Raw genomic sequence first — 21,590 nt, 5'->3', positions numbered from 1 at the left:
TCTCAGTCCTTACCATACCTCCTTTAGTGATATATGAAAATATCACAAAATTCTGGAAACATTCAACTTTCCTTTACTTTAGATTGGATTAAGTAACAGATGATTTTGGGTTTGGATTATAACTACATATGAAAGTATGTGTTGATGATACAGTACTCAGCATTGCTACCTTCTAACAACATTCAACTAACTAATGAACTTGAAAAAACAGTTTACACCTTAAGATTTGTGTGTGTTCCTAATCAGTTGCTTAATAAACATGCCTTCTGTTTTTCTTTTCAGACTTTTAAAGGTCAAATTTTGAGGAAAAGGTACTGCCTAATAGTTGAGGAATAATTGGCTTCTCAGTAACTTCCTATAACTATGGAAGTCTAAGTTTAAAACTTCAAAATTAAAATTGACATGCCAAAATGCCCTTTCAGGTATAATTGGCTTACAAGTTTAAGATGATATAGAAACTCTGAAATATATGGGCGAAACTACTATACTCACATATGTTTTTCGTACAGGGAGAGAGGGAGTTGAGTATACAGAGTTGTTACAATGGAAAAGAGAACTCTGGTAGAGAGTGCCCATTGTTCCTGTGAATGTGGTGAATTCACCTGACAGTAGAGCATATATGAAGGAGAGGAGCTTGGTTCAAAGAATGAAATAGATAGAGTGACTTATAGCACTTTAGTCCAAGTGCTAGGAACAAAAGCAAAAACAAAAGAACAAAACAAAAAACTTTTCTTTAGAGACACTTGCAGTTACCTTTTGTTTCTGACTACAGGCAATCTCACAGTTTCTTGCACTTCCTAATTGCACACTGTACTAAGGCTTAAGATTTCAACATAGTCACTGAGGGAAATGCTGTAGGTCCAAATTATAATATTATTTCTCTAGCACCCAAATAATCTTAAGATTAAAAAATACATTGAGACTATTTATGGCTCTGCCAGTACTTGCAGATGCTGCATTTTCAAAAGTGACATCATAAGCCCATGGAGATCAAATAAATGATATTAGTGATAAGATAATATAAAATTTGCACAAAAGAAGGTGATTAATATATTAAATATCTGTAATGGTAGGATTTGTGACATATTGAGAAAGATATTCGGTGGAAATTCAGTCTGTTGAACACATAGATATCATGTTTCAAAAAGGAAGAAAATAAGAAAAGCAGAAAATGAGTTATAAATTTCCAATGAACAATAGACCATGGTGAACATTCCCATTTTAGAAGGACATATAAAAAATCCAAAGCAACAACTGAACAAAAGTAAGGCCATAACCAAACAGTGTAAAGAATATGTCATGTGGCACCATGGCTATCCTGCAGAGAATAAAGATGCTGACAGGAAATCACACAAGTTTTGGCAGCCATAAATCTATAACTTTGTCCTTTATAGCCAAGTTTTCTATCTTGGGTTGGCATCATATTTAGTCTACTCTGTTTTGCAAATACATTCCAGGTTCTTGGCAACAATTTCTTCCAAGATCTTGTGTATACTTTGCATCATTATCAGAAATCAAACCATTGCCTTCAGAATGAACCTACAGAGATTTCAAAAATGCCATGCACTGGCCAGTCTCAAGGACTTTTCTATGAGATTTTGTGAGAGACCTTCATGACACCAAATTTGCTCCACTCACCATTTCTGAAAAACCAGCAACACACGACAGTGATTCTGTAGTTTTACAAAATTTCCGACCCTGTCCTGAGAGACAGGAGGCAAGTATGTGAGTGAACCAGAGAGTGAGGACACAAGCATTGCACAGAAATATTCCCCCATGGTTATACAATCCAACTCAGTCATCTTCCTTCAGATACCACACATTCCAAAACCAACATCACCTGAGGAAGATTCTTCTATCCACAAACCTGGGACAGAGGACACACCTGAATGGCAAATCTTGAATTTAATACTTCTATTATATTCCTGATATCTGGGTAGGTGAGAATCTAAATGCTAATATTATGGAGAAGACCAATGTATTCTTTTTTTATTATTGAATCTATAAAAATTGATATGGTGTTATTTGATGATATTTATTCATACATTATTAAATTATTTCAAAATAATTTCCTCTCAATTCCACTTGTGCTTTCTTTCTTCCTTTATTTTTTTCCATTTCAGAAATATTAAATTTTTAGCATCTCCTAATAGGAGATGAGTCAGAGATTTAAATGAAAGAAAGTAGCCATACTAGGATAATATGAGGTGTGCCATGTCACCAGTCCTGAATTAGCTTCATTTCTAGTTTGTGAAGAAACAAGATATTCAAATTTTATAGACTGGTCTAATGAGGGATTCAATATATGGCACATGGCAAAAAATGAAATTTTTGCCTTTTTATAAATCTGGTTTTATCTTCTCTAGCATCTATAGGCTTGAATCACCTATTTGATAAATGTGTCTCTAAAACGAAGAACCTATAGAAAGTCAGGGAGACCTCCATACAGACACAATCCCAAAAACCCACGGAACATGGAATATTTAAAAATCAATTTATTTACTTTAATAAAAGGACAAACAGTAGCACAAATATACAGTTTTTTAATAAGATGGTAGAACATGGAGAGTGTCATTTAAAAACATTTATGTCTTATTAAATGATTTTTTCAGTGTGCAATGTACTTGTGCCTGAGTGAGTTTATGTGTATTGTATGCAGGCAGGTGAAAGAGGAGTAAAGGAGAAAGTTGTGAGCCTTCTGATGTGGTGACTAGGAATGAAACACATGTCTTCTGTAGGAGTACAAAATGTTCCTGACTGCTGTTTCAAACTTTGAACCCCCATTTTTCCATGAGTCTTATCGAGGACTATGTATTATGCAGTTATGTAACACATAATTAGACAGGGGAGCTAAGATTGTATGAACATATATTCCTGAAAAAAGTCATGACTTCAAATGAACCTTCTGCTAAGCTGACTACCTTATAAAATATTCACTGGTGGTATAGAAGTAGAAATGTCACAGGTTCGAAGACAATAGATGGCATACACCAAAAATTTTAAATTTTTGCATTTTTCTAAATCTGGTTTTATCTTTTCTAGCATCTATAGGCTCGGGTCACCTATTTGATTAATGTATCTCAAAAGCAAAGATCCTATAGAGAGCCAGCCAAACCTCCATTAAGACTCGATCCCCAAAATACACGGAATATGTAATATTTAAAAATCAAATTATATACTTTAATAAAAGGACAAACAATACCACCTATGTACAAAGTTGTTATTAAGATGGTAAAACATGACACGTGTCATTTAAAAACATTTGTGCTTTTAACTGATATTTTTTAATGTGCGATGTGTTTGTGCCTAAGTGAGTTTATGTGCATTGTATTCAGGCATGTGAAAGAGGAGTAAGGAAGAAATAGTTGTGAGCCTATTGATGTGGTGGCTAGGAATGAAACATAGATCCTCTGTAGGAGCAGAAAATGTTCCTGACCACTGTTTCATACTTTCAACCCCCATTTATAAAAAGCATCATATCAAAGACTATGTACTATGCACTTATGTAACACATAATTAGACAGTGGGAGCTAGGGCTGTATGGCTATATGTTCCTGAAAAAAATCATGACTTCCACTGAACATTCTGCTAAGCTGATTACCTTATGAAATCTTGACTGGTGGTGTAGAAGTAGAAAAGTCACAGGTTCAGGGACTAATTACAATTTATCTTAGGCAACTTTTAGAGACTATAACAACCACTCTTCTTCATCCACTTCTTTGTCTGACCTAATATCCTTGTAACTAACAGGTAAAAGGTATTATTTATAGACTATAAGGTACCACCAATCAGCATGCTAAATAAGAATACTGTCCACATCTGAGGACTACATCACTGATTACACCATTTCAATTTAATTGTCCTATCAATATTTCTACCAATGCATTAAAATGCTCAGGTCATTAATTTCCTTGTTCTGTTACCATACGAAGTATGTATCTGTTACACAGTTGGAACATGGAAAGAGTGATAACTTATATCTGTCTTCCCAAACCAGGGTCACTCATATTTAGATACAGGGTAATCTATATCTTCAATTTTTGAAGATTGACTTGTGAATTTGTATTGGTTCCTGGGACATCCCATAGTGGTGAAGCATTATTGCAAACTAAAGCCAAAGTAAGAAGATTAGGAAGAAGGATCTGTCCAGTTTCCACCTGTGCACAGACCTGACTCGGTCCCACAGCTCTCTGGACCCAAATCAAATGAGGTAAGAAAACAGGACTCAATGATGTGCTGAGAAACCTAACAGGAGAGGTGAGAGCACCACTCCTGCAAAAATCCTGGCCCAAGAGAAACCCACCTGGAGCCCTCTGGACACAAAAACCAAGTTGGAGTCTGGGACAGGATCCTCCTAAATTCTGCCTCCATCTTGTGCTGACCCTGTGTCACAAAACTCTCTACCCAGATCCTGCTTGGAGAAAGCCATTCTCCAGGACTGCTGACACACAACCTTACAGGAGGGACAAGCCACTGAGAAGACAGCAAGACCATTTAAGACCACAGATGACCAGATGGCAGGAGGCAAGAACAAGAACCTAAGCAACAGAAACCAAGACTACTTGGCATCATCAGGCCCCATTTCTCCTACAAATATAATAAAATACCTCGGTGCGACTCTACCCAAGCAAGTTAAAGATCTGTATGACAAGTACTTGAAGACTCTGAAGAAAGAAATTGAAGAACTCAGAAGATGGAACGACCCCCCATGCCCATGGACTGGCAGGATTAATAAGTAAAAAAATGGTCATTTTGCCAAAAGCAGTCTATAGATTTAATGCAATCCCCATCAAAATAGCAACTCAATTCTTCACAGAGTTAGAAAGAGCAATTTGCAAATTCCTTTGTAATACCATATAAACCAGGATAGTGAAAACAATACTCAACAATAAAAGAACTTCTGAGGAAATCACCATTCCTGACCTCAAGCAGTGTTACAGAGCAATGGTGACAAAAACTGTATGGTTTTGGTACAGAGATGGGCAGGTAGATCAGTGGAATAGAATTGAAGACCCAGAAATGAACCCACACACCTATGGTTGCTTGATATTTGACAAAGGAGTTAAAATAATCTAATGGAAAAAATAGGATTTTCAATGAATGGTGCTTGTTCAACAAAATGTCAGCTTGTGGAAGAATGCAAATTGAGCCATTCTTATTGCCCCGTACAAAGCTCAAGTCCTATTGGATCAAGGACCCCCAAATCAAACCCAATACACACAAACTAATAGAAGAAAAAGTGGGAAGTGTCTCAATCACATGGGCACTAGGGAAAATTTGCTTATCAAAACACCAATGACTTATGCTCTAAGATCAAGAATCAACAAATGGGACCTTGTAAAATTGCAAAGCTTCTGTAAGGCAAAATGCACTATCATTAAGACAAAACAGCAAACAACAGATTGGGCAAAGATCTTTACCAATCCTATATCTGATAGAAGTCAAATATCCAAAATATAAAAAGAACTCAAGAAGTTAGGCTCCAGAGAGATAAATAACCCTATTAAAATATGGGGTACAGAGCTGAACAAAGAATTATCAGTTGAGAAATATTGAATGGCTGATAAGTACCTAAAGAAATGCTCAATATTTTTAGTCATCAGGCAAATGCAAATCAAAACACTGAGATTCTACCTCACACAAGTCAGAATGGTTAAGATAAAAAATTCAGGTGACAACAGTTGCTGGTGAGGATGTGGAAAAAGAGGAACACTCCTCCATTGTTGTAGGAATTACAAACTGGTACAACCACTTTGGAAATCAATCTGGAGGTTTCTCAGAAATTTGGACATTGCACTAACTGAGGACCCAGCTATACCACTCCTAGGCAAATATCTAAAATATTCTCCAACACACAGCAAAGACACAGGCTCCACTATATCCATAGAAGCCTTAATTATAATAGTCAGAAGCTGGAAATAACCCAGATGTCCTTCAACAGAAAAAATTACAGAAATATGGCACATCTATGCAATGGGTTACTACTCAGTGATCAAAATCAAAAATTTCATGCAATTCATAGGCAAAGAAATTGAACTATAAAATATCTTCCTGAGTGAGGTAACCAAAATACAAAAAAACACACATGGTATGCACTCACTGATAAGTGGATATCAGCCCAAAACCAGAGATGGATACAGAAAATGTGGTACATCTATACAATGGACTACTACTCAGCTATCAAAATCAATAACTTCACGAAATTCATAGGCAAATGGATTGAACTTGAAAGTATCTGCCATCTTCTCTGGATAGAACTAAGAGTACTTGGATTACCCATAACTCCTAAGGAAATAGAAGCAGTCATTAAAGGTCTCCCAACCAAAAAGAGCCCAGGTCCAGACGGGTTTAGTTCAGAATTCTACCAAACCTTCATAGAAGACCTCATACCAATATTATCCAAACTATTCCACAAAATTGAAACAGATGGAGCCCTACCGAATTCCTTCTACGAAGCCACAATTACTCTTATACCTAAACCACACAAAGACACAACAAAGAAAGAAAACTTCAGACCAATTTCCCTTATGAATATCGACGCAAAAATACTCAATAAAATTCTGGCAAACTGAATTCAAGAGCACATCAAAACAATCATCCACCATGATCAAGTAAGCTTCATCCCAGGCATGCAGGGATGGTTTAATATACGGAAAACCATCAACGTGATCCATTATATAAACAAACTGAAAGAACAGAACCACATGATCATTTCATTAGATGCTGAGAAAGCATTTGACAAAATTCAACACCCCTTCATGATAAAAGTCCTGGAAAGAATAGGAATTGAAGGCCCATACCTAAACATAGTAAAAGCCATATACAGCAAACCAGTTGCTAACATTAAACTAAATGGAGAGAAACTTGAAGCAATCCCACTAAAATCAGGGACTAGACAAGGCTGCCCACTCTCTCCCTACTTATTCAATATAGTTCTTGATGTTCTAGCCAGAGCAATCAGACAACAAAAGGAGATCAAAGGGATACAGATCGGAAAAGAAGAGGTCAAAATATCACTATTTGCAGATGACATGATAGTATATTTAAGTGATCCCAAAAGTTCCACCAGAGAACTACTAAAGCTGATAAACAACTTCAGCAAAGTGGCTGGGTATAAAATTAACTCAAATAAATCAGTTGCCTTCCTCTATACAAAAGAGAAACAAGCCGAGAAAGAAATTAGGGAAACGACACCCTTCATAATAGACCCAAATAATATAAAGTACCTCGGTGTGACTTAAACCAAGCAAGTAAAAGATCTGTACAATAAGAACTTCAAGACACTGAGGAAAGAAATTGAAGAAGACCTCAGAAGATGGAAAGATCTCCCATGCTCATGGATTGGCAGGATTAATATAGTAAAAATGGCCATTTTACCAAAAGCAATCTACAGATTCAATGCAATCCCCATTAAAATACCAATCCAATTCTTCAAAGAGTTAGACAGAACAATTTGTAAATTCATCTGGAATAACAAAAAACCCAGGATAGCTAAAGCTATCCTCAACAATAAAAGGACTTCAGGGGGAATCACTATCCCTGAACTCAAGCAGTATTACAGAGCAATAGTGATAAAAACTGCATGGTATTGGTACAGTGACAGACAGATAGACCAATGGAATAGAATTGAAGACCCAGAAATGAACCCACACACCTATGGTCACTTGATTTTTGACAAAGGAGCCAAAACCATCCAATGGAAAAAAGATAGCATTTTCAGCAAATGGTGCTGGTTCAACTGGAGGGCAACATGTAGAAGAATGCAGATCGATCCATGCTTATCACCCTGTACAAAGCTTAAGTCCAAGTGGATCAAGGACCTCCACATCAAACCAGACACACTCAAACTAATAGAAGAAAAACTAGGGAAACATCTGGAACACATGGGCACTGGAAAAAATTTCCTGAACAAAACACCAATGGCTTATGCTCTAAGATCAAGAATCGACAAATGGGATCTCATAAAACTGCAAAGCTTCTGTAAGGCAAAGGACACTGTGGTTAGGACAAAACGGCAACCAACAGATTGGGAAAAGATCTTTACCAATCCTACAACAGATAGAGGCCTTATATCCAAAATATACAAAGAACTCAAGAAGTTAGACTGCAGGGAAACAAATAACCCTATTAAAAAATGGGGTTCAGAGCTAAACAAAGAATTCACAGCTGAGGAATGCCGAATGGCTGAGAAACACCTAAAGAAATGTTCAACATCTTTAGTCATAAGGGAAATGCAAATCAAAACAACCCTGAGATTTCACCTCACACCAGTGAGAATGGCTAAGATCAAAAACTCAGGTGACAGCAGATGCTGGCGAGGATGTGGAGAAAGAGGAACACTCCTCCATTGTTGGTGGGATTGCAGACTGGTAAAACCATTCTGGAAATCAGTCTGGAGGTTCCTCAGAAAATTGGACATTGAACTGCCTGAGGATCCAGCTATACCTCTCTTGGGCATATACCCAAAAGATGCCTCAACATATAAAAGAGACACGTGCTCCACTATGTTCATCGCAGCCTTATTTATAATAGCCAGAAAATGGAAAGAACCCAGATGCCCTTCAACAGAGGAATGGATACAGAAAATGTGGTACATCTACACAATGGAATATTACTCAGCTATCAAAAACAACGAGTTTATGAAATTCGTAGGCAAATGGTTGGAACTGGAAAACATCATCCTGAGTGAGCTAACCCAATCACAGAAAGACATACATGGTATGCACTCATTGATAAGTGGCTATTAGCCCAAATGCTTGAATTACCCTAGATGCCTAGAACAAACGAAACTCAAGACGGATGATCAAAATGTGAATGCTTCACTCCTTCTTTAAATGAGGAAAAAGAATACCCTTGGCAGGGAAGGGAGAGGCAAAGATTAAAACAGAGACTTAAGGAACACCCATTCAGAGCCTGCCCCACATGTGGCCCATACATATACAGCCACCCAATTAGACAAGATGGATGAAGCAAAGAAGTGCAGACCGACAGGAGCCGGATGTAGATCGCTCCTGAGAGACACAGCCAGAATACAGCAAACACAGAGGCGAATGCCAGCAGCAAACCACTGAACTGAGAATAGGTCCCCTATTGAAGGAATCAGAGAAAGAACTGGAAGAGCTTGAAGGGGCTCAAGACCCCAAAAGTACAACAATGCCAAGCAACCAGAGCTTCCAGGGACTAAGCCACTACCTAAAGACTATACATGGACTGACCCTGGACTCTGACCCCATAGGTAGCAATGAATATCCTAGTAAGAGCACCAGTGGAAGGGGAAGCCCTGGGTCCTGCTAAGACTGAACCCCCAGTGAACTAGTCTATGGGGGGAGGGCGGCAATGGGGGGAGGGTGGGGAGGGGAACACCCATAAGGAAGGGGAGGGGGGAGGGGGATGTTTGCCCGGAAACCGGGAAAGGGAATAACACTCGAAATGTATATAAGAAATACTCAAGTTAATAAAAAAAAATGAAACCTCAAAAAAAATAAAATAAAACAGAACTTTTATTTTACTGAAAACTTGCTATAGCAGTATACCAAAAATTACTGACGTAAATGACATTTTGACTTCACTCTAAGAAGATATTTACAGAATCACACCTTTAACTATGTTCATATACGTGTATTTACTTTTCATTTGAAAGTATAATTTAGTCAAGTCACCTGTATTTGTGGTTTCAAGCTTTTATTTTAATCCATAAGGTAATTCACCTATGATGTTTCTGAGATAAATTGTTTTACATATTGTTTTATAACGCTAGGACATTTGTATCTGCTTTAAGCCATTCCCTTTATTTATTTGAAATTTTCTGACATGCTGTGTTGAAGGGCAGTAAGGGGCACAAGGATACAAAGGAAGATTATATGTTAGTACTAAGATATTTTAGAATCACAGCATGAATAGTGAACTTTCAAATGTTAAAATGAATTAAATCTGGATTCAGAAAAATGGTAAGATGCTAAACTCAACTAACATTGTGTACTGTGTAAGCATCAAGAAAGCCCTGGTGGTTTTAAATAAATCAACTAAAGCCTTGTGTGGCTCAGGAGGGATTAATATACTTTGAATTACTTTAAGCCTTTAGGCTCAAAGGAGTTTTTATACCAACTACATATGAATCCCTGGGGAACAGGTTTTCCTGTTTTGTTTCGCTTTTTATGAAATTGTAAAATCATCCATGTGGTATCCTGAAAGCTGAGTAAAAACATATTGATTCTTCACCCCCCCCCCAAAAAAAAAGAGTACTTGGATTAGGTCTTCTATGGAAGTATGATAGAATTCTACACTAAACCCATCTGGTCCTGTGCTGTTAGTTAGTTTGCTTGCTTGAGAGGCTTTTAATGAATATTTCTATGCCTTTAGGGGTTATATGACAGTTTAGATTGTTTATCTGATCCTGATTTAACTTTGGTACCTCCTATCTATCTAAATAATTGTTCATTTCCTCCAGATTTTCCACTTTTGTTGAGTATAGGCTTTTGTAGTAGGATCTGATGATTTTTTTTATTTCCTCAGATTCCGTTGTTATGTCTCCCTTTTCATTTCTGATTTTAATTTTTATGTGCTTTCAGTGCCCTCTGGTGAGCCTAGTTAAGGGTTTATCTATCTTGTTGATTTTCTCAAAGAACCACTTCCCACTTTTTTTTTTTTTGATTATTTATAGATCTTTTTGTTTCTACTTGGTTGATTTCAGCCATGGGTTCAATTTCCTCCTACCATCTACTCCTCTTAGTTGTATTTACTTCTTTTTGTTCTAGAGCTTTCAGGTATGCTGTTAAACCGCTAATGTATGCTCAGTTTCTTTTTGGAGGCACTCAGAGCTATGAGTTGTCCTCTTAGCACTGCGTTCCATGTGTCCCAAAAGTTTGGGTATGTTGTACCTTCATTGTCATTAAATTCTAAGAAATCTTTAATTTCTTTCCTTATTTCTTCACTGACTTAGTTATTATTGAGTAGATAGTTGTTCAGCTTCCATGTGTATGTGGGCTTGATTTTATGTTGCATTTGTTGCTATTGAAGACCAGATTTAGCCTGTGGTGGTTTGATAGAATACATAGGATTAATTCAATGTTCTTGTATATGTTGAGTTTTGTTTTATGTCCATGTACATGGCCAATTTTTGAGAAAGTACCATGAGGGTAAAATGTTCTATAGATATCTGTTAAAGCCATTTGGTTCATAACTTCTTCCTATACTGTGTCTCTATTTAGTTTCTTTTTCCATGATTTGTTGTCCATTGATGAGAGTGGGGTGTTCAAATCGCCTACTATTATTGTGTGAGGTTCAGTGTATGCTTTGAGCTTCAGTAATATTTCATTTACAAATGTGGTTGTCTTTGCATTTGGGGCATAGATATTCAGATTTGAGAGGTCGTCTTGGTGGATTTTTCCTTTGATGAGTATGTAATATCTTTCTCCATCTTTTTTGATAACTTTCTGTTGATAGTCTATTTTGTTGAATATTAGAGTGGGTACTCCTGTTTGTTTCTTGGGACTGTAGGCTTGGAAATTTTTTCCCATCATTTTACTTTGAGTTACTGTGTGTCTTTGTCTCTGAAATGTTTTTTCACACAGACAAAACATGCTGCAAAATGCTGGATCCAGTTTATTTCTCTTTACTGGGGAATTGAGTCCATTGAAGTTAAGAGGTGTTAGGAAATAATGGTTGTTGCTTCCTGTTATCTTTGTTGTGAGAGCTAGATTTATGTTTGTGTATTTCCCTTCTTTTGGATTCGTTATGCAAAGATTAATTTATTGCTTTTTCTTGGATGTAGTTACCCTTCTTGTGTTGGACTTTTTCTTCTATTATCCTCTCTGTAGGGCTGGTATGGGGAAAGATAATGTTTAAATTTGTTTTTTCTTAGAATATCTTGTGTTCTCTATATATAGTCATGCAAATTTTGTTGGATCTAGTAGCCTGTGTTGGCTTTTTTGTTCACTTAGGATCTGTATCACATCTGTCCATGGTCTTCTGGCTTTTATAGTCTCTGGTGAGAAGTCCAGTGTAATTCTAATAGGTCTTTCTTTATTTGTAACTTGCCCTGTTTCCCTTAGTGATTCTAATATTTGTTTTTTGTTCTATGTATGTGTTGTTTAAATTATTGTGTGAAAAGAGCAATTTCTTTTCTGGTCCCATCTATTCAGAGTTCTGTAGACTTCTTGTATGTTTTTGGCTTTCTTTAGGTTAGGAAAAGTTTTCTTCTCTAATTCTGTCAAAGATGTTTACTGGTCCTTTGGGTTGGGAATCTTAACTCTGTTATACCTATTATTCACAGGTTCAGTGTTTTCACTCTGCCTTGGATTTTATGAATGTTTTGAGATAGGAGCTTTTTGCTTTTTTTATTTTTTCGTAACTGTTGTGACAATGTCCTCTATTCTCTCCCTGCCATTGAGATTCTCTCTCCTATCTCTTATATTCTGTTGGTATTCTGTTGTATCTGTGACTCCTTCTCTCTTTCCTGGCTTTTACTTCTCGATGGTTGTCTCCCTTTGAGGTTTCTTTTATGATTCTATTTCCATTTTTAAATCCTGGACAATTTTGTACAATCCCTTTTCCTGTTTGATTTTGTTCTCTGTATTTCTTTAAGAGAGTTATCTGTGTCCTTTATGAGACATAAATGAGAGTTTAGATCTGAATCTTGCATCAGAAGTGTGTTAGGGTATCCAGACCTTTCTGTGGTGGGAGAACTGGGTTCTAATGTTGCCAAAATAAACTGGTTTGTGTTGTCTATGTTCTTATGCTTGGCTCTTGCCATCTGGTTATCCCTGGTCATTATCTGGCCTCCTTTTTTGACTGGAGCCTGTCCTTCCTGTGAGCATGTGATCCTGTGAAGCTGGGTGTATCAGAATACCTGAGGAGTTGAGCTGCAACTGGGGTGTGGGCTCTGTCAGGCACACGTGGGAACTAGAAGCTGTTTTCCACTTTCTACGCTGTATTCTTTCAGTTTCCTCTTGCTAATCTTCTTTCACAGTTTTTAAGGGTTCTTTAATTTTATGGATGAGAGTGGTTTTGCTTGCACTCATGCATGACAATGTGCATGGCTGTGCCCAGGAAAGTCAAAAGTAGTCAGTATATCCCATAAAATTGGAGTTATAAATGGTTTGAACCACCAGGTGCACACTAAGAACTGAGCACAGGTCCTCTGCAATAACAGCCAGTGCTGCTAACAGTATTCATATCTCTAACCCTTCTTATTACCTCCTCCAAGATTTCCAATATTCTTTCTCCTGTCTTCTTATTAATTTAACTGTCCTGGGTCATCCATGGTGTCACAACTCAGAAAATTCTAAACATCCACTTTTCCCCAATAGTCCCCTCAATCTCTTTGGTTTCAAATTTTACTTCTGTAAAACTGAAAATACATTATTTTGGAGTATTATTCTGTAGTCTTCAACTCTCTTTGATTCCTGGATGAGGTGAAGTTCAGAGCTCTCATCATTCTAAAGATTTACTTTAATTAGGAAATCCCCCATGCTTTCACTAATGGACTTCCTCAAGTATTTCCTTTCTTATGTACTGTCGAACTTGCCTTAAGAAAGGGTGGGACATTATTATCCGCTCTTCACTAACCTTTTTTATTATCTCATTAACCATTTCACTAATGTTGACTCAATGGGTTATATTCCTTAAAACTGACTACTGTCACTCTGATTATACAGAAAATTATTTTGTCAAACAATTACCTTAGATTTTGCCGTATACCACAGTTAAAGACAATGCTATACCACAATGTGTTATAAAAATAGGTATGTATATGAATCACAGATCTGATCAAATTAGTGATCTTGGCTTTTCATTGAATCACATGTCAGAAATCTCTAAATGTCTTCTCCCCCAGAACTCACATCAATCTCCTTAATGAATTTAAGTCATAATCCTGTACTTAAAGGATGAAAAATTGAATAAGATAATATCATGAGCAAAAGAGAATAGAAATCGTGGGATCTTTTCCAAGTATTAATGGTCTGTTTTGCTTTAGGGATGGATAGATAGTCACATAGAGATTATCTACATATCATCTACCTTTCTGTCTGTCAGTCTATCTATTCACCATATGTACACTGAAAGTCCTAAAATCTGAGGGTCACTAGCTTTATAAATAGTTGTGTTTTCTCCAGGCTTATATACCTTTACAGCTATATACATCATAGCTATCATGATGGCTACAACATCATACTGTCTTTAAAAATTAAATATGTTCTGAGGAATGAAGACATCAAATATTCACTGAGATGGAAACATTAGAAGGAAACAGGTTTGTGCTTTGATCTTCTTGTTGTTATGGTAAATGACGACAATGAAGGCATACAGTGAGCAGAAACAAAAATATTGCCCCTTATAGATGAGCAGGTATAAGCCCTAAACCTTCTGACATAATAAAGAAATTTTGTTATTTTATTTAAAATTTTCTAATAAAGATGTTTAAATGGGTTGTAACTTGAGACAGGGATGTAGACAAAAGGAATAAAGCAAATTTTGTTTAGTATCTCTTCCTCATGATCCTTGACCAATTCTTCCCCTCCAATTCTCTACCTTCACCACTTTGTTTCCCTCTTGGAAGGCACTGTACTCTAAGTGTATGTATTTGCCAAGAAAATAGCCAATTTAATATTATATAATCAATCCACATAGTTCATCCTTTTGACAATTAAGGAAAAGAATTGTGTAATTATTTCTATAGTGTCTTAAAATCACTTCTATGAGACTCATTAAATCTACATTCTAAATCTTTAAAGAAGAAAGCATAGACACAAAATATCTTACTGCCTTTATAGGCAAATATAATATAATATTCAGTAGAGAAATATTGGGCATTTATGCTTCAGATTATACAAAAGACAAAAAATGTCCAATGTTGATATTTTTATCTAAAACAATAGCAGAGAAAAAAGAAAGGGAGTAAGAAATGAGCAATGAAATGAATTAAATAAAATGTTTTGCATAAAAGACTGGTATACAAATTCATAAATCAAGGAAATTTAACGTAGATATTTGAAAGTGGTTACAATAAAAGAGACAAATACTGAGGATAGAAGAATAGCTCCTTACACTGAAGGCATACAAGTGAATAAAGAATATATCTCCTTTAAAAAAAGATAAAAAAGGTATACATTGTTTGAAGGTCCCTAAGAACGTTATATACATGTCTAGTGCCATCAAAGGACAGAAGATTGTATGGGAAACTGAAATTAAGACAGCTGTGAGGTGCTTAAGAGCACTGACTGCTTGTTCAGAGGTCCTGAATTCCATTCCCAGCACCCATATGATAATTCACAAACATCTGTAATGATATCAGATTCCTTCTTTGGGTGTATTGTGTGTGTGTGTGTGTGTGTGTGTGTGTGTGTGTGTCTGTGTGGACACAAAGAACTCATATAAATAAATAAATAAATAAATAAATAAATAAATAAATAAATAATAAACAACATATTTGTTGGTCACCTTATGGGTGCTTAGATTCAATCTCAGGTCACTTTAAGGATAAACAAATGCTCTTAAACATGGGTTTTCTCTCCAGTCACATGAATGAGATTTAAATGGATCTCATCTGCAGTTTGCTAATAAAATCAATATAATACAAATACTATATCTCAAAGAATTTCAAAAGTTTGTAAACTCAGTCTAGAATTTGTGTTGATAGTCAAAAACAGGAGAACTAGGAAAATTGGAACCATATAAATGTGGCACTCTATCTTCTTACTTTATTCTTCTTTGTTGTATAAAATCAGAATGATTGTATAAAATCAGACTGTGGTGTATTCTTGCCTCCCAAAGGCATTGAAGGTATGTTAGTAGGAGGTAGAGAAGAGAAAAACTATGCAGATGCTCAGCTCACTGATGTCCTGACCTGCAAATGTCTGAATTATTAGTAGCCTAACATTCCTTGAAAGAAGTAAGTCTATAACAGACTAAATGTCATGATGCAAGAGCAGAAAGTCTTCCAGGATGGGGAGCTAGAGACTAAAGGAACCTGGCCTATGACCAGGGCCATGGCCATGAGTGAGCCTGAGACAGACAATGCATTCAAGAGGCCACTCAGGTGGACAACATGGGTAATGAGTCACCATGCATTTACCATAAGGCCCAGCAGGTAGCTAACCTGTTAAAACCACCAGTCTGAGACCATAATGCATGAGCAGGGCATAGCACATATAAGACTACATCTGACATGACTCCAGAATCTTAGAAAGTCCTGTGAGATCTGAGAAATACTTAGACTGGGTGATTCATGAGGAGAAGCAGATGGGGCAGCCAAGCTTCTCACTTAAGCTCCCATGAGGTTTATGTTATGACTTGTATCACTGTAGGAGGATACTCATAATACTGTAGACAGTGATAGTCTGCCATATCTTCAGACTCCAGGCTGCTGATGGTGAGAGAATAATCTGACCCAGACCTACTGCCACTGAACCTTGATGGTTGTATCATAAATCATGAGCTTAGGAGATTTTCCTGGTTTCTGCTGGTACCAGTTTAAATAATTCCTAATGTTCTGACTTGCACAGCAAGTAAGAGTGACTCTGTCTCTCAGAGATGCAGACATGGAGGATGGAGACCGGGTCATCTGGATGTCACATTTGGTACCTAGGAGTTGAGACATAATGAATATCCACATAGTTAAGCATTATAAAGGATGATGTTGCCCAAATACCAGTCAACACTAATCAGTGAAATTCCCATTTTTGTGTATTTTACCTGGAAACCATAGCAACAAGAACCCAGGAAACTGGGGCTGGGGATTTAGCTCAGTGGTAGAGCTTACCACTTACCTAGGAAGCGCAAGGCCCTGGGTTCGGTCCCCAGCTCCGAAAAAAAGAACCAAAAAAAAAAAAAAAAAAAAAAAAGAACCCAGGAAACTGAGCATGGATCCTCATGTTCATGTTGAGTACTTTTAAACATTTATAATTATAGATAACCCTTCTAATATAGGTAATCATTACCTTAAATAATACATTTCAAAGAAATATTGGGGTAATATAGAAGAAATATCCTGCTGTCGGGGAATATACAACAAAAATCTATTAGATTTAACTCACTCAAATAATTTGGATTGGTTAAAAAATTAATGTCTTCACTTTGTGAACTGTTTGTAGTAGACATTTCTTTAAATTGAAAGGACAATTGAGCATAATTTTCACTGAATTAAAACATAAGACTTTACAGTTTTAAGTTTGCTAACTACAGTTCAAAGAGAGGAAATACACAGTAGGTGCACATATAATACCCTGATCTCAAGAACCTGTGTCACTTGAAGTTCTGACTCCATGCGAAGATGCAGGTACTTTCTTACTTACCAACTAAATGGGTACAATTTTGCACAGTTTGGCATTCTCCATATTTACTTTTTTCTAACATTTGCTATAATTTTCCATAGTTCCTCAACATAAAAGTTTGAATAGTCTTGATAGAATTAAGAATTAAAACAGAAAACTGCTCTTTTCAGTTTTTTTCTTGAGAAGTAGCTGGAAGAATTATCCCGACTCAGTCAGCAACCTCACCATCTGCATTTGGCTCCCAGTCTCCAAACAAGCTAAAATGCAGAAATGTTTGTGTACCCTATAACACAAATATTGAATATCTCAAATCACATATCTATGTCTTTATTGTGACCATCCAACCTTATTGATCATCAGAAGTACAATCTATTTAGTCTTCAATACTTTGTCCAGGGGCCAGGGAACGCTTGGGGTCTTTCAGATATTGATTAGGCAAGGCACCACATGCTGATTTTCTAAGGGCCTGAATGTGAGTAATGGGTAAGAACAAAAACCTAGTCATAATGCAGTTCCTTCAATGTACAGAGCACCATCCCCATCAGGAGTATCATGCAGCAGCTTTGAGAGGGATTTATAGTAATACAGTCTCTACCCTGAACTCTCTGTTTGTGGGTCAAAGTCTCCAAACAACTACCATGCAGAATTATTTGTGCATCTTTATAACACAAATATTTGAATACCATAAATCACACATCTATGCCTTTGTCTCAACAGTCCAACTTTGTTTATCATCAGGAGAAGTACAATATATCCAGTCTTTAATATTTTGTCCTCAAGACAGGTAATCCTTGGTGTCTTTCAGAAACCAATTATGACAGCCCCTACATTATTGCAGCATGAGTCTAAATAAGCTGATTTTCCAAGGCCCTGGGATAAGAGATATGTGAGGAAAAATATCTAGTCATAAGGCAGCTTCTTCAATATGCAAAGCACTATCAACCTTAGGAGTGCCATGCAGCAGTTTTTGGATGGATTACTAGTAATGATGCCTTCTCTCTGTCTACATCTCTCTTCTGAACTCTTATTCTGCTGAAATATAATAATTGTACTTGTGTCTCTCTATGATTTTTGAAGCATGGAAGACATGTCTAAGTTCTCACATGATGGCAACCAAATCCGAGCAAGATTCACTCAAGACATCTCAATTCATGGTAAGAGGAGGATGACAATTCTTCTTAACCTAAAACAACAAGTAAATCACTGGTTTACTGGGCATCTGGGATCTGAATTCTTATACAGACCCTTTAATGTTGTGTGCAAATATGAAAAGAATTCCAGAAACATTCAACTTTCCTTTCCAAATAGGCCTTAGATTGTATTAAGTACTACATAACTTTGTTTTGGATTATACCTGCCTAGGATAGTTAGCACTGATCTTATAATAGTGAGCAGTGCTACCTTCTGAAAACATTCAACAGCTTCTTTTTTTTTTCATGCAATGATCTGTGGCTTCTGATCATTTTGCTGAAACCCCTTACCCTCACCCCAATGGTTTTAACTCAATTTATAAAATTCATAGTTTATGGAGCCTCAGAACTCTAGGTCCAACTTTTCCTCTTGGTACAGCAATGTGCTGAGCACATTTCTTCCAAAATTCCAAGACAGGCTGCTTGCTCTGCTCAGTCAAGATGCCAACCCGAGAATCATTTCTGAAAGATCACGGTCATCATCATTGCCAAGAGAAAGAGTTCTTGGCACGCAAAGAACCTGGTTCAATCTGAGATGCCAGATAGCTACTTCAACTTCAGCTAAATTCCTGCTGAAAAGTGTTTGAACTGCAGATGAGAAAAGCTTCTATGACAAATTTCCAAGCCCGAGATGCTTCAGAGGAAAATGGTAAATGTTGAGACTCCCCAAACCCCAACAGCCACATGCACACATACCTCAGAACTACTACAACCATCCTTGGCCAAGATTCCGTACAAAGATGCCTTTGCTTCTGAGTGCACTCATTCAACAGCTTCTTAAGATAGTCTAACTCACACATATTGAAAAATATCTGTACTTGTTGAGGTTTGTGTGTCCCATTATTCAGTTGATTAATAAAACAGATTTTTAAAAGGTCATGTTTTGAGGAGAGAATACGAGCTAATTGGGAATAATGTACCTCACTGAACCTGCTGCCATGTTCAGAGAAAGGCCTTCAGCAGTGCAATATGGGATGGAGCAAAGCAGGTGAAACACTTTGTTTAGAATTAAGATATCCAACAGATATCTTGGGGTACTGTGGTGTAGACCTAGTGGGGATAAAAGACAGCATTTTTACAACAATAGATATTGCCCAATGTGGGGCAAGAATCCACTAGTAATCCTAAGAGTTGAGAGAAAATTTTAATTTCTAAGTATGGGGAGGCCAGTGCCATGTTAAGTCATGTGATATCTCAAGCACAGGAATTTAAACAAAGAAACAGGGAAGCAGCCTGGGCTGGCAGGCTGTAGGTCCCCTACTCTGTTATAAGTAATGGCAGATCAAAGAGTTAGAGATTAAAGACTGCTTTTTAAAGAAAGGTGTTTAGAAAGTCTTTCAAGATGCTCATATTCCTTCTAACATGGGCTCCACAGGAATTTTGGGTTGAAATCCTAGTTAGACAAGCTACTTCTTAATGACAGGTTTATTAAAAGGAGATTAAGTTTATTTTTAGAAAGAAGAGAGTAAAGAGATTACCCTAATTACGTTGGGATTTTCATCCATGGTTCGGAACTTAGATAGGGAAAAATTAGTCACTAACTCCAAGTAAAGAGTTGTGATAAATGTCTGTAACACCAGACAGAGTGAATACAGACATGTATTTTAGAAGTTATTAAGGTTAAATAAAAATCTGTGGCTCCAGATAGAGAGCTTAACAGATGGATATATTTTGGGCTAAAGTCCTGGTTCAATATATTGCTTATTGGTATTAGAATTGATAGAAGGTGTTTAAGTTTGTTTTAAGGAGAGTAAAGAGATTACCCAAATCACACGGGGATTTTCATCCATGGATTGGAACTTAGGGAAAAATTAGTCACTGACTCCAAGTAGAGTATTGTGATATTTACAAGTTATTAAGATTAAGTAAAAATCTGTGGCTCCGGGTAGAGAGCTTAACAGATAGATATATATTTAGGGTATTAAGGTTAAATAAAAATCTGTGGCTCTGTCTAGAGAGCTTAACAGGTGGATATATTTTTGACTAAAGTCCTGGTTCGATATGTTACTTATTGGTATTAGAATTGATAGGTGTTTAGTTTGTTTTATGAATTACCCCACTAAAGTCCATATGGCTCATTGATGCCAACTAATGAGGGTTTGTGGTTACTTTTGACATTTACCACAACAGGAAGATCAAATTTTCTTAACGTGGGCTCCACAGGAATTTGGGGTTTATTTCCTGATATCATAAAGTACAAAAGCCTATCAGTCTCATTGATTAGCTTGCTTCCTTTTTTAAAAATTGTTAGGGGTTGGGGATTTAGCTCAGTGGTAGAGCGCTTGCCTAGGAAGCGCAAGGCCCTGGGTTCGGTCCCCAGCTCCGAAAAAAAGAACAAAAAAAAATTGTTTAACCTTCATAATGGGTGTGACTTTGAGTTTTATGGTTATATTATTATTCTGGGAGAGAGTGCAAGATACAAGCTTTTCTTGTTATAGACTATGGAACACAGTATTTTAGGAGAAAGATTTTGTCTTTGTGTTTTTAAAAAGTGTGATTAGGCTCTGGAAACCTCACAGAGTCATACTGATCAGATTTGATAGAGGTAGACTGCCTGAAAAAATTGATTCAGGAAAATAAAACAAAAAGATATCTTGATTCTAAACTTTTTTCTTGAAGGTTGTATTTTGCCGAATGTGCCTACTTGGATTCCTGCTTTCAAGGACTTTCAGCTGGGTCCAATCAGGACACATCAGAGCATTTCCTTCATTCTTCCCACCCCCTAGTACCAAGGATATCTCAACACCCTTGTACAGCTTGAAGAAGTTATGAAGGAATCATCACCCCAATTCCCTGGAGTTTTGGGGGGCTGAAAGAGGTTATTCTAAAGTTGTTTTTATGAGGCATTCAGAAATGGTTGTAATTTAACAGGGAGGAATTAGCTAAATTGAGTTATATAGTCAAAATCTCATTTGGTAACTAAGCTAAAATCCAATCTTTGCTTTGATATAGAATTTATTGGTTAAAAGAGTTTAAAAGTACAACGTTTAGAGCCAGTCCTTCTATTGATGTCATTACAAACTTCTGAGTTGATTACACATGTGAGTTAAGTCCCAAATAGCAAATTCATGGCTGACTTTGTGAGAGTAGCTTCAAGATAATATTAAGATATAAATACACATTCCAGATT

The 21,590-nt window shown here is 36.7% G+C and overlaps 1 pseudogene; it reads left to right on the top strand.

Annotated features, from left to right (window-relative positions):
- Positions 1-15,757: 15,757 nt before the first annotated feature.
- Positions 15,758-15,878, top strand: LOC120102732 (small nucleolar RNA SNORA17; annotated as a pseudogene).
- The last annotated feature ends 5,712 nt before the right edge of the window (positions 15,879-21,590 follow it).

This window comes from Rattus norvegicus, chromosome 4 (assembly GCF_036323735.1).
Source record: "Rattus norvegicus strain BN/NHsdMcwi chromosome 4, GRCr8, whole genome shotgun sequence".
Taxonomy (NCBI): Eukaryota; Metazoa; Chordata; class Mammalia; order Rodentia; family Muridae; genus Rattus; species Rattus norvegicus.
Note: the sequence above shows the minus strand (reverse complement) of the source record. Positions and strands in the feature narration are given on the sequence as shown.